The sequence below is a fragment of the Sus scrofa genome, chromosome 3 (assembly GCF_000003025.6).
Source record: "Sus scrofa isolate TJ Tabasco breed Duroc chromosome 3, Sscrofa11.1, whole genome shotgun sequence".
Lineage (NCBI taxonomy): Eukaryota > Metazoa > Chordata > Mammalia > Artiodactyla > Suidae > Sus > Sus scrofa.
Window position 1 is genome coordinate 24,898,466 of NC_010445.4, and position 14,204 is coordinate 24,912,669.

General features: G+C 44.7%; 1 protein-coding gene and 1 long non-coding RNA gene across 7 annotated transcripts in view; one reads left to right on the plus strand and one right to left on the minus strand.

Moving 5' to 3' along the window:
• The window catches only part of TMEM159, a 34,211-nt gene extending 21,835 nt beyond the window's left edge, over positions 1-12,376 (minus strand). For 2 of the 6 annotated variants that reach the window (XR_002342385.1, XR_002342386.1), the window contains exons 1-5: positions 12,209-12,362; positions 9,962-9,990; positions 9,634-9,830; positions 2,924-3,092; positions 66-204 (exon numbers count right to left, since the gene is read on the minus strand). This is a non-coding gene — a long non-coding RNA (transmembrane protein 159). Of the gene's footprint in view, positions 1-65; positions 205-2,923; positions 3,093-9,633; positions 9,831-9,961; positions 9,991-11,281; positions 11,560-12,208 lie in introns of those variants that run through there. The other 4 variants (XR_002342384.1, XR_002342387.1, XR_002342389.1 and 1 more) reach the window with 4 other exon arrangements.
• Positions 12,695-14,204, plus strand: part of DNAH3 (dynein axonemal heavy chain 3) — a 215,858-nt gene continuing 214,348 nt past the window's right edge. The window contains 1 exon segment of the mRNA XM_021086503.1: positions 12,695-13,036. The gene's annotated coding sequence lies outside the window, so the exon portion shown is untranslated.

Consider the following 14,204-nt stretch of genomic DNA (forward strand, 5'->3'; position numbering starts at 1 on the left):
ATTATTTGTGAAAATCCCCCCCCCCAAATGGTTAGGATTAAATTGTTGCGCTGACATGCATTTACCTGGGAGAAAACCAGTAGTTGACAAGGCTGGAGACCACCACGTAGGACACGGTGATTATCCCTGATATGATGAGTGACACGAAGCCCAAGCCACAGAGGACACAAAGCAGTGAGAGGCCGCCCACAGAGATGACCAGGCCTAGAGGAGAGCGCGTCGAAAAAGTCATTCAACTAAAACAGACCGCAAACGCCAGACCCTGTGCCACTGTGTTTAAAGCAACTGTTAACTGAGATGTTGTAAGTGGGGAGATTTCCCACAAACATCCAGACTTGTGGCATCGCTTAAAAAGGAGGCAATCCCAATACTCAGGTGAGCATCACTGCATGGCAACAACTGCCTGGCCCTCCAGTTTCCTCCAGGCCCCACCCTTCCCACCTGTATTGTTCCTGGACCACTTTGCTCACTTTTATTACCTGTCTTGCCCATGGGTGTTTGAATTTGAAACCCCCTCATCCTCAGCTCAGGAGAGGCTCCCAGTGGAATCCTCTAGAAGCAGTGAGCCAAGGCTGTAAGGGCAGTGATAAACCACGTCCAATGTTTCAAACCGCCTAACAAATATCATCATTTACTCTTACCTACAATCTAAGGGAATAAGGGCTATGCAGGCAAAACAGAGTAAGATCTAAACATAACTTTTGATTACATCCTTTACAAGCCAGCCTGGCAACTACTACGCAGTAACCCCAAGGTCTGAATGGTCATTTTACCCACCATCTAAATTTTTAATGGGAATATTAATAAATTACTATTTAATAAGTGCAGAGAAAATACATTTTTCATAATATATGGTCTATGGGGGGAAAACAGTAAAAAGTATAATGGAAAGAATATGGATTTTTCAGCGCTAACATGCCTGAGTTTGACCCCAGTTAATTCATTTATGGTGTGACTTTGGGCCTCCTGGAGCATTAGTTTCACTCATCCATGAAAAAAATATAATAACTACTTCTAAGTGTTGACGTGACAACGAAATGACTATTGTGGGTGTGACAGACTGTGGTGGTTTCTGTCTGCCCAGCACACTTTCCCTTGCCTCCCTCCTAACAAAATTCCTTTTTCCAATGTAGGACTAACACCACGGAGAATGCTGCATGGCAGACATCCTTCCCTTTGCCTCTTGAGTGGTCAAATAGCCTAATACTCCACAGGGACAGCTTCAGGGATGAACCCTGGAAAGGAAGGAAAGTACAGAATGTAAACAGATGTGCTGCCTTTTCATAAAGATTTACAAAATCCTAGATCAGTCTTTTTCAAAGGATGGCCAACAACCACCTGTCTCAGAATGAGATGGATCAGGGAACCTTGTTAGAAATTCGGACTTCTGAACCATGACTTGAAGAGACACATGTACTCCAACGTTCACTGCAGCACTATTTTCAACAGCCAAAACATGGAAACAACCTAAATGTCCATCGACAGAGGAATGGATAAAGAATATATGGTACATATACACAACGGAATATTACTCAGCCGTTTGTAACGGCATTTGTAGCAACATGGATGGACCTAGAAATTACCATGCTAAGTGAAGTCAGTCAGACAATGAAACACCAACATCAAATGCCATCACTTACATGCAGAATCTAAAACAAGGGTACAATGAACTTCTTTGCAGAACAGATACTGACTCACAGACTTTGAAAAACTTATGGTTTCCAAAGGAGACAGGTTGGGGGGCCGTGGGGGGATGCACTGAGGGTTTGGGATGGAGATGCTATAAAATTTGGTTGTGATGATTGCTGTACACCTATACATGTAATAAAATTCATTAAGTGATAATAAAAAAAATTTCAGATTTCTGGACCCCACTCCACACCTCCTATATAACCACCTCTGGATGATACATGGAAATCTGCGTGTTCAAAAAGCAGTAAGATTCATGCACATTCAGATTGCAGAACCACTGCTCTAAAAGTGGACTATCTAGAAAGCCCTTCCTTGCTCACCCTGAGGCAAAGCTGTCATCCATCTTCAAAGTTCCATCTTCTGTAAAGCCCTGCAGGATGCTACCAAAAATGTAAAGACTCCCTTATTTCCTTCTAAATTTCCTTTTGTTACAATACTCACTCATCTTTTGTCCATCTATCCATTACTATTTACTGAACAAACACTCTGCTGCCCTGTATCTGGCTCATCCACATGCATGCCTGACTTCCTCCTCAAGTATAAATTATCTTGTCCACAATCCTCTGGGTAGGGAAGTGATCCTGGGTGCTCTTAGCTCTAGGAAGCCATAGAATGGGCTGGAAGTGATCACCTGAGCAGATGGCAACCACCTCTTTGTGGACTGTGATTTGATTTGAAAAGGTACACTGAGCCAACCAGATTTGGTTTCTCGTAATTTTAACTTGGCAACTCAGGGAGAAGTTGACAACGGGAAGTGGAACTTAAGGAGGAAAGACGGAGAAGGGGTAACCTCAGTACATAGCAAGGCCCCTGCCTGGCATGCGACAGGTGCTCTCGCTAACTAGCTGTGGACTGAATGTCTTCTCTGCTTAATGACAATGGTTAGCACACATGGAGAAGCTACTCTATGCCATGGATTGTGCTAACTACTTTATGGAACTCTAAGTTTCAATCCTTTTAATCCTTTGAGATAGTAGTATTATAGCTTCATTTTACATATGAAGAATTTCAGGCTCAGAGAGAGTAAATGACTTGTCCAAAATCACACTGGTGAAGGTGGGATTCTAATACAGACTCCCAAATCTGTGTTTTAACGACTCTGATAAGCTGCCTTAGTCGATGTGATTTTTGACAAGAATAGGACCCTGTAACAAAGAGTGGCAGGTGCCTGATAAACACTGTCATCCCTAGTGAGTCATTCTCCAAGGCGGGGAGTAACTGAGTCAGATACCTTCCAGTAATATGACTCCCACAAAAGCAGCCAGGGAGGTAAGTACCACGAGGAGTATGAAGAAGCCAACAGGAACGGCTGACACAGCAACAAACACCAGCAAGGTGAGGGTCAGAAAAGGATGCTTGTCCAGGTACTGACCCACCGGAGACTTCATCAAGGCAACCACCTGCAGGCAAGAAGAGCAGGACTGAATGATACATCTGAACCAGACTGATGGATCTGTCCAGACAACAGGACGTATAAAGTCATGAAGCTTACCAAGGTCGTGCAGCTGGAAGGCCCAGAAGTAAGAAGAAAAATAACAATCCTCCCAAGACACGAGTCAGCCCAGCAACAATTTAAGGCAGCTCTGGACAGGTGGCAAGTTTGAGGGCCCCACCCAACCTCAAGTCTTGTGAAAGGAGGGAGGACCTGGGCCTTGCTCTACTGCTTTGCACACACTCTCAGAAGGCGCCCTGGGCATATGTGAGCTCTGATGGAACACAGGTACAACTGGCCACTCCCTTCACAGCTGAGGCCACGGACGCACAGACAGGTTAAGTCTGAGCTACTTGGCATCACCTGGGAGCTAGAAGTACAGTATCTTGGCCCCGCCCCAGACGGGGATCCCATGTTGCTATGGCTTTGGTGCAGGCTGGTGGCTACTGCTATGATTTGACCCCTAGCCTAGGAACTTCCATATGCTGTGGGTGTGGCCCTAAAAATAAACAAAACATAAACATAAATATATATATATATAATTAAAATTAATTTCACATGTTTCTTTTATGTTTTTTAATATGGCTATTAGAAATGTAGCTCACACAATATTTCCATTGGGAAGTGGTCACTCAAACTTTCTCTAGAAAAAAAAAAACAAGAAGCAAACTGCCGGCATTTGGGCAGGACTATGATACAATCAACGGGATCATTCTGAAAGATGAACCTGGCAGTCCTGTGCAAGACACAATGAGGAAGATTTGGAGAGGAACCAGCACGAGATAGGGATGGCCAAAACTAGGCTGATGGCAGAGACGGAAGATGGGGAGATGCAGTCTGAAGTCTGCAGTGGAATGAGAAAAGAAAACCCAACACGATGTGGGGACAGTGTGGCATGGGGATCAAGGAAGGAACAAGCAGGGATGGTCTCTTTTTCAGGCCTCAAGAAATCTAATTTTTTATTTGCCTCTTCTAAGCCTACATCCCCAAAATAGTCATTCAGACATGCAGAGAGACCCATTTAAGATGCAACTAAGCCCAACAATTGTCTTCTCCTGGGCAGGATGGCCCTGCTTGGCCCAGTCTGTCTCAGAAGGAGAGGCCATGATGCAGTTATGCCTCATAATAACAGAACATTCATTAGATACTCAAGAGCCAAGTACTATTTCAAGTGCTCTCAAGGGATGGAAGCGGGATAGCTTATTCCTCAGTAACATTTTCCACTCCCAGCCTGGAAACGAACAGGTTATCTAATCTAGATTTTACAGGCCTAGTGCAATGCTGAAGAAGCCAAGAATGCCAGGCTAGGACAGACGGGCATCAGTATGTGCCAGGCTCTGTGCTAAGGCCTTCTCAAACAACATCTGAGATCATCCTCACAACAAACCTATGAGCTCGGTATTGCTTATTTTAGAGAAGATGAGATGGAGAGTCAATGAGCCTAGGCAACTTGCCCAAGGTCAGAGATGATTTATTTTAAAATACACAAAAGGAGTCATGGGTCAGCAGAAATGAATCTGACTAGCAGCCATGAGGATGCATGTTAGATCCCTGGCCTTGCTCAGTATGTTGGGGACCCAGCATTGCCGTGAGCTGTGGTGTAGGCTGCAGACTCGGCTTGGATCCCACGTTGCTGTGGCTGTGGTGTAGGCCAGCAGCTATAGCTCTGATTCAACCCCTAGCCTGGGAACCTCCAAATGCCATGGGTGCGGTCCTAAAAAGACAAAAAAATAAAATAAAAAGATAAAATGCACACAGGTATGGGAGGTTCCAAAGTAGGGACAACATGGCCAGTATTGAAAGACATGAATGTTCCATCTGGAACTATTTAAGAGACAGGCTAATTCCCTGGTGTTAGAATGCAAAAGATAATTGGTGTCCACTGACCCTTGCCACCAGATGGGTGGACAACAGAGGGGGATTATTTAAAATGACTGGTAATGACAAGTCCAAGGTGCTATGTGACAGTTTCTCCCAGATTACAGTCTTTGTGATTCAGAACTGGAATAGGGGTAGCAAGGAGGTAATTCCAAAACCTCTGCTGCAGAAGGAAAAAAGGCCAGCATGAGAGCAAAACTATTTTGTCCCAGGTAATCCACATAAAGAGATACCACTGAGGGGCATCTGCCCAGCCCATGTTCTATCTCCCTTTCCCCCTCTCTGAAAACTGCCCCCTTCCACAGCAGGGGGGCCCCTGAAGCCATGTTTATACCAGTGAAATGAACAGCACCGGGCCAGGTGCCACCTCCCTGGATCCAGGTGATGTGGTCAAACAGATTCTTCCTCCTAGGAATCGGGCACTCCTAAGACTAGGTCCCTGACAGGGAGGGTTTCAGCTGAGAACACAGGAGGCATGGGGAGTTGAAGGGCCATCAGGTCTGTCCCCGTGAACAGAAGTGTGCAAGAGGAACAGAAGAGTGCAAGCTGCAGAGAGAGGCAATGGAAGCTGGTACCCAAGGAAAAGCTACAATGAGGTGCAACAGGGCTCACGAGAGGGCACTGAGTTACCTCTGACCCCAGTGACCTGCCAGACCCTGGTTCTTAAGGCCTCCTTAGGCTCTGCCCTGCTTTACTTCCTGCCTTTAGCTTCTAAAATAGCCTTACATTTCCCAAAAGTCTGTTTATTTCTTTAAGCTCCTTTGGGCAGGTTTCTGACTCTGTCAGTCTAAAAGTTAAGACCTGACATTCCAGTGGCTTCCTTGAAAAGATGATGGAGTTGTTTCAGAGACGCTCCATCTGGAAGCCATCTACTCTTATTTGGAACTCAAGGGCGTATCAACTATGAGGAAAGGTTATCCATTATTTGGGGGAAAGTGATCATCTAAATATCCTAGAAGCAAGGGGTAACTATGTAAATTACAGTATTTCAATCTGAAGGAAGCTTCTACCACCAAGAAGAGAAATTGTTCAGAAGACTTTCACTTCAATGTAGAAAAACACCAATATACAATATAAAGCAAAATAAAAATACAGAACTAAACTTCTGCCACAATGAAAATCACTATATACAGAGCTCCCATGGTGGTTCAGCAGCAACCCAGCATCCATGAGGATGCGGGTTTGATCCATGGCCTCGCTCAGTGGGTTAAGGATCTGGCATTGCCATGAGCTGCAGTGTAGGTTGCACATATGGCTTGGATCTGGCATTGCTGTGGCTGCGGTGTAGGCTGGCATCTGCAGCTCCAATTTGACCACTATCCTGGCAACTTCCATATGCTGTGGGTGCAACCCTTAAAAAAAAAATCAAAATTACATGAAAATTATGTGCTGAAGGGATCTGATAATGATAATACCACCACCACTGGATTTGTAGTGATGAATTTACGGGTAATTTCCTTTCCTTTTTCCACCAATATCACTCCTTCTCAGTTAACACAATTAATATTAATTCAATTGATACAATTTAAAAATGTAAAAGAAACTACTCTACCTCTGGGCTGAAGAACTGATGGTCTGTTCCATCATTCTGGGGGTCAGCTGCCCTGGAATATGCCCTGTATTGAGCCCAAATCTATTCCAACGACCATGGCTGAGGATCTAAGGTGAAAAAAATGATGCCAAAAAGCCAGAGTTCATTTGCTTTGAAATGCATACCTTAAAAGGTAGGTGTGAGTATTTAATAAGACACGCCCAGTGTCTAGCACAGTGCTTGGCATATAGTAAGTGTTTCAACAAGGTTAATTAATATATAGTCAATCCCTATTATTTTCAGATTCCGTATTTGCAAATTTTCCCACTCATTAGAATTGATTTGTAACCCTAAAATCAACATTGGAGGTGCTTCCATGGACCTGCACACAGCACTGAAAAACACGAACCACCTGATACCCATATCAACTAGGTAACACTCTGTCTTCTTGCTTCAGCTCTTTATCAACTGTCCTTTTCATGGTTTTTGCAAGCCCTCCTGCACTGTGGTGGGAATGTAAGCTGGTACAACCACTATGGAGAACAGTATGGAGGTGCCTTAGAAAACTATACATAGAACTACCACATGACCCAGCAATCCCACTCTTGGGCATATACCTGGACAAAACTCTCCTTAAAAAAGACATGCACCTGCATGTTCACTGCAGCACTATTCACAGTAGCCAAGACATGGAAACAACCCAAATGTCCATCCACAGATGATTGGATTAAGAAGATGTGGCAAAAAATACACAATGGAATACTACTTGGCCACAAAAAAGAACAAAATAATGCCATTTGCAGCAACATGGATGGAACGAGAGACTCTCATACTGAGTGAAGTGAGTCAGAAAGAGAAAGACCAAACACCATATGATATCACTTATATCTGGAATCTAATATACAGCACAATTGAACCTTTCCACAGAAAAGAAAATCATGGACATGAAGAACAGACTTGTGGTTGCCAAGAGGGAGGGGGAGGGAGTGAGATGGACTGGGAATTTGGGGTTAATAGATGCAAACTGTTGCCTTTGGAATGGATAAGCAATGGGATCCTGCTGTATAGCACTGGGAACTATGTCTGGTCACTTGTGATGGAGCATGATATTGCAAGAAAAAAAAAGAATGTAAAATAAATAAATAAATAAAAATAAATAAATCAATACATCTTTTTTTAAATGCCACCTTTTTGCATTTTTATGGTTTTTTTTTTTTTTTTAACTGGTGATTTTGCCACTTAAAACAGCACCCATGGACTACCTAGTGCTAGTGCTCCTAAGTATAAGACTGTGATGTGCCTTATAGAAAAAAATACACATATTAGATAAGCTCCATTCAGGGAGTGTTATAGTTGCCTGTGTAGTATTGGCTGTTGGCCTGGAGTTCAACAATATATATTGAATAAAGGTACCTTTAAAAAAAAAAGACATGCAAAACAGCTTATGGTTTGACAGGTTGATGAAAATGTTGCCACCAGAAGTGTGCCAAAACCTAATCCTGCATTTCTCGTAGGTACAATGGTTCCACAGGTGATAATTCGGTGTTTGAGATGACTTGATAGAACACAACTAACACATATAAAGAAGATCAACTGATCACATATATGAGGACATTTCTTACTAAACTAACTTTTAGTAACAAGAGTCTCAGCCTGCTGACTGGAAAGCCACTTGTCCAACTTAAAAATAACTTGCTAAATCCACACAGAGTGCCAGAAGCGTTTGGGGATGATTCCAGAAAAGATCACTATGCAGAAGAGTGCTCTAGACTGCCAAGGCGTGGTTCCTCAAATAGATCCTAGTAGAACTGCACTGTCCAATACAAAAAATAGATCACAAACCAGTTCTCTTTGTAACATATACATATGTATTTTATGGGTATACTGCATAGGAGAAAAAAAAGTCTAGAAGGACATGTAACAAATGTTAATAATATTATCTGAGAGCAGTTACTTATTCCCTGAAAAAAAAAATGCTTAAAGGCATACAGAAGAAAGCAATAATGATAAACATTTAAGAAAGTATAATATACTACCTCCAGTCCTATTGCCTTTGAATGCCTACCGAACACTTATAAAGTGACTAGTTCAAATGGAAATGTGCTGTCAGTATAAAGTACACACTGGATTTCAGATACTTAGTACAAAAAAGAATGTAAAACATCTCAAAACCTTTTTTTCACTAATATTTTTAATGATTACATGTTGAAAGGATGTATTTTAAATATACTAGGTTCAATGAAATACACTACTAAAATTAATTTTACCTGCTTCCTTTTACTTTTTAAATATGGCTACTAGAAAATTTTATTTATTTGTTTGTCTTTTGTCTTTTTAGGGCTGCAACCATGGCATATGGAGGTTCCCATGCTAGGGATCTAATCGGAGCTGCAGCTGCCACTGGCCTATGCCACAGCCACAGCAACGCTAGATCTGAGCCACATCTGCAACCTACACCACAGCTTAAAGGCAACGCCGGATCCTCAACCCACTGAGCGAGGCCAGGGATTGAACTCACAACCTTATGGTTCCTAGTTGGATGTGTTTCCACTGTGCCAAAAAGGGCATTCCCAGAAAATTTTAAATTACAAATGTGGTGAAGGTCACACTGCTATTGGACAGTGGGTTTCTAGTAGAACACTGGACTCAACTCTAAGAGTAGAATTTAGCCTCTCATTTTCAAGTGTAACAGGTCAAAATTTAAAAAAAAAAAAAGGTAGTATCTATGGCACAGACTGAGAGTTGCCTCTGTTTCCAGCTAATGAATTGTATTTGCTACAAAGGATGATCATGAGACTAAATTTTGGTCTATGAGATGTAACTGGAAGTTTTGTGCATGTGTGACTTCCAGGAAGTCTCCTTAAATTGGAGGTGGCTTGCGAGTCTTTCTCCTCCTGAAATGTGGATACAATGGCTGATGCTCTAGCGACCATCTTGGACAATGAGTTTGAAGGGCACAACTCAGACATGGCAAAGTGGTTGAGTGAGAAAGCTTTCTGACCTACCTCCAGATATCTTTTACTTGAGAAATAACTTTCTGTGGTGTTTAAGCTAGTGTTACTTTGGGATTTTCCATGATAGGCTCTGATTGGAAACTGACCTTTGAGTTATTCTGGACAGAGTCTATCAGCAAAGACAGCTTCCTCTGCAGCTCCTGCAAGTCTTTGGAAATACTCGGGGGCTCCTCTTTCGCCATCTGGAAACCTACTTCGGTCTCTTTAGGAATTAATTCTACCAGTAAGCTCGTCAGTGCAGGACACAGCCAAATCTCTCATGTCACCTTGTCTCTTGCTGTCACTGGAGGAAATGAAAAGTATCTTAAACCATTAGTGGTCTTCACCCAACTGACCCAACAAGAGTGTCTATCTCACACACTGATGGTGGGCATGAAGACAGAGGATGACTTGGCAATTTCAAAGTGTACACACCTTGATCCAACAAGCTATTTTCTAGGAATCTGAAAGAAATAATCAAACAGTTATATCAAAACATGCCAAAAGGATGTGCAGTGCATCTCTATTTATAACACATAATAAATAGCAAAACAATAGAAAGAAGCTGTCTACTAATAAACAGTGAATAAATACACACAGTGGAGATCTGTATAGCCATCAAAATGAGAACGTAGATATTTGGTGAAATAAAAATATATTTATGATGTGAAAAAAATATAAAATACTACATCTTGTTACATATTTTATTTCTATATACCCATAGTAAAATAAAGATCTGGAAGGATATATAACATGTTAACAGTATTATCTCTGAGACTTTATGTTTATCTTTTTTAGCCTCAAAACATGCTGAAAAGAGTATGGAAGAAAGTAAGAAAGCTGAATACACTCCTTCAAGTCTTATTGCCTTGTTTTTTCTGTTTTGTTTTGTTGCCAAAAAGTCCTTCTCAAACAAGTGACAGCCAATTTCTTTATTTACTATCACCACTAAACAGGTTGGCTAACAATTATACTGTGCCATAAATTATTCTCTGTTTACTTGTGTGTAAGTCTCTTCTCCATAACAAGAGAGGAACCTCAGGGGCAGACTGCCACAATTATACCCTGTGACTTGATAACCTGGAATTTCCAGGACTGTTCCAATCTCATGTAATTATTTATTTTTAATAAAAGCTATGTGTTGTTAGATATTAATCTTTTAAATGCTTTTTTATTTTCATACAAACAAATATATTGTTCTTACTTTATTATTTCCCAGAACAACTGTAGGGCTGGACATAGAGATATCTTTTCCATTTCTTCCTTAAAACTGATCTCCTGACCCATACCACAAATGCCTAAAAGATTCTGCCACAGTGAACAAAATTAAGAGATACATTTATTTACCACACTGAACATCCCACATGCTAATCATGTGAGATGGGAAGAGGTAGCACCTAATATCTACAGGGTCTAGAAGCAAATTAAAGTACATTTTAATCACCCTGGGTAGAGATTCTCTGCTATAATCCCTTTTGTGAAAAAGGAATCCCCTGAACAGAGGAGAACTAACCCCTCTCTTCCCATATTGTCTCAGAAGCTGTAGTTGGCACCGACTTGAATTTGCGATGCCCCCAGTACTCAGTTCCTCTAATCTCAAATCTGCAACAGGCAGAAACAAGCCCAGCTCCCTTTAATGGTCTCCCAGGGCCTTGGGAACCCAAGGTCCACTCGGACCGGTTTGGGGAGTCTAATGGGGCAAGAGTGGGTAGAATCCCACAGACACAGCAATTCCCAGATCCCCTAGTCACTTACTCCTCGGATGGGCCTCCGCAGGCACTGAGAAGTCTCCGGAGGGAAGATTTAACCCCTTACACTGCGTAGGACACAAGTTCCCCGCCTTCTCCGCGCCTTCCGGGCTGAGCCAGAACACCAGCTAACCCACCCTCGCTTCTACAGCCCGCCGCCCCTCCACGACAAAAGCCCCCAACTCTTCCATCCCTGCCCCTCCCGGGGCAAACGGAAAACCTAAACGTTCCGGCTGGGGGGAGGGGGGGCTCCGCATCCAGGGCTGGAGGAAGGAAACCTGGGGGCAGCCTCGAGGGGATCCAGGCCTCCCGCTCCTCACGTGGTTCCAATCTCCCCGCCTTCGAAGACGCGAAAGGGGGCAGGCGCCCAGTTTCTTAGGATCCAAAGGGAGGGGGGAAGGGGGATGATGAAGGTAGAGAAGGGGGTCTGCACCCGAAAGGGCACCGAGGCAGGGAAATGGGAGCTCAGGAGGGAGTCGAGTACCTAGTCATTAATTTGGGGAGAATAATCCACCTTTGGAACTTGGAGTTCCTACCAGCACTGACGGGAAAGGTGGGTCCACGTTAGAGAAGAACCTGATAAGGAGGAGGGCATCTGTGTTCATTAATTCTAAAGAGGGGGTTTGGAGACTTCCCAACCAGGTTTCCCAAGAAAGGGCAGGGTCTCCGGGCTGGGATAGGGAAGACAAACCTTTCACAAAACGTAGCAGGTGTGGATAAAGCGTGTGTGTGCGTGCGTGTGTGTGTGCGTGTCTGTCCCCCGAGGGCTCGGAGGGATGGGACAATAACCAAACCGCAGACTGAAGGGTTTAAGTCCTGGGACGCCAGCTACCTTCTCAACCCACCGCCCCCGCGCTCTGCCGTTCGTCCCGCCCCGCGAAGTCTAGCCAGTCAGGGCCCTCAGTTTCCCCGCGCCCCAGCAGCCAGCTCTCACCTGCTCCTGTCAGCCGCACCTCTTATACTCTGCAGGCGGAGCAGAGTGTGCCCGGAGCGGGAAGAGGAAGCAAAACGCAGGAAAGAGGAGCGGGAAGAGGAAGCGAGAGGCGGGGCGAGGAGCTGGAGCTCGCGCCCTCCCACCCCCTCCGCGGCCCCGCCTCGCACCTCCCTTCCCCTCCCCTCCCTCCCCTCCGCGGCCCGGCCTCGCGCCTCCTCGCCCCTCCCCTCCGCTCCGCGGCCCCGCCTCGCGCCTCCCTTCCCCTCCCTCCCTCCTCTCCGCGGCCCGGCCTCGCGCCTCCTCGCCCCTCCCATCCGCTCCGCGGCCCCACCTCGCCCCTCCCCTCCCCTCCCCTCCCTCCCCTCCCTCCTCCCTCCCCTCCCTCCCCTCCGCGGCCCGGCCTCGCGCCTCCTCGCCCCGCCCCTCCTCTCCGCGGCCCCGCCTCGCGCCTCCTCGCCCCGCCCCTCGGCTCCGCGGCCCCGCCTCGCGCCTCTCCTCTGCTCTGCTCTTCTGGGCTCACCGGGCCCAAGGTCCCAACGACCACGCGGAGGCGCTGCAAGCTGCGGCGTGGCGGCCAGAGCATAGCGCCGGGTGGCCACAGCAAAGTGCGCGGAGTCCCTCAGCCTTTCGGAGCTTCTCGGACGGGCGTTGAGTGAGGAGCTCGTGAGGAAACTGAGGCTCTGAAAGAGCTGCCCTTCCACCTCAGGCAGGTGGACTGGCGCGTGAGAATGGGCTTTCTCAGGATCATAGGGCTTCCGCTGCCTAAATACCATGAACCAAGTCTTTTGGAGGCATCTCTGGAGCTCAAGACAGACAAGTGACAGTGACGTAAGTACGACTTTGACTGGAAGGTTTTAACTGCTACTTTTCAAATGCAAATGTCATGACCCAGCGACATCCTTAAAAATGGGTTAGATTAGTGTTTCCATTTTATACATGAAAAAGTCTAATCCCAAATCCTCCGTTTCAAATCAGAGCCAGAACACATGGTCCCTGACCCGAAATCCAACCCATACAGCAGGGTTTCTCAGCTGGACATCACTGCTGATATTTTGGTCAAGAAGATTCTGTGTTGAGGGGGCTGTCCTGTGTATTGTAAGATGTTTAGCAGCATCCACGGCCTCAACCCACTAGATGCCAGTAGTACTTTCCTTCCTAGCAGATGACCAAAAATGTCCCCAAACATTAGCAGATGTCCCCTGGGGGGCACAGTTGTCTAGGTTGAGAACAACTGCCATAGGACATACTGGTAAAGACCATGAACTGGGGTCCAGCAGTCCCGGGCTGTGGTCCCAGGTCAGACTTTTACTGTGTAACCTTAGAGGAATTATCTCTCTGAGCTCAGCTTCGTCTGTGAAAGGGAGAGGGGGATAGACTTGAGGACTCAGGCCCTTTCCATCCAGGGACCTGTTTTCATCCATCTCTCCTCTGTGACTCGTGTCCATAGCAACCTGGAAAATAACTCTTTAGGAAAGAGAAAAGCAATCACAGGTTTGTAGTTAGGGCTGGTGAGTACAATAATGGCTGTGAAGAACTTAGCACCTATCTGGCACATAGAAGGGACTAAAAATATTTAATGTATTTGTTTTTCCTCCCTCATCATATCAAGTTTTCCTAGTTTATTTATTTTTATTTTTTATTTTTTTATTGTGGTATAGTTGACATATAACAAATATCAGGTGTGCAACATAATGATTTGATATTTGTGTACATTGCAAAATGATCACAATAAGCCTAGTTAATGTCTGTCATCATGTATAGCGTTTTTTTTTTCCTTGTGGTGAGAACTTTTAAGATTTACTCTCTTAAAAACTCTCAAATATGCCATACAGTATTATTACCTATAATTGCCATGCTGTCTATTAATCCCCCTGACTTACTTATTTTATAACTGGAAGTCTGTACCTTTTGATTTCCTTCACTGACTTTGCCCATCCATCAATGATGTATTACTTCTACCAAGTAGTATTTCCAGAAATAATTAGGCTGGTGGATA